Below are 280 nucleotides of genomic sequence, written 5' to 3'. Positions count from 1 at the left end.
CCCAGGCACCGGCACCGGCGAGCTGGCGTTGGGTTTGTTTTTCACCCTTATCCCCAGGCGTTCGCTGTGCGAAGCAAATCCCTTGGAGGTGGAGGAGAAGTGGCTTCCGTGACAGCGGAGGGGGGAGGGAAATAAAATAAAACAAACCCAAATAAAAAGAGAGAAGAGCCAAGAAAGCACTTGCTTCTCATCATCTCTCAGGGAGAAAAGCCAACTCGCTGCTTCTTATGACCCTCTGCTGCAGGGAGCCAAGGGAGAGAAGGTACGGGGGCAGACCCTA

Source organism: Eurypyga helias, unplaced genomic scaffold, assembly GCF_000690775.1.
Source record: "Eurypyga helias isolate BGI_N326 unplaced genomic scaffold, ASM69077v1 scaffold23705, whole genome shotgun sequence".
NCBI lineage: Eukaryota > Metazoa > Chordata > Aves > Eurypygiformes > Eurypygidae > Eurypyga > Eurypyga helias.
Note: the sequence above shows the minus strand (reverse complement) of the source record.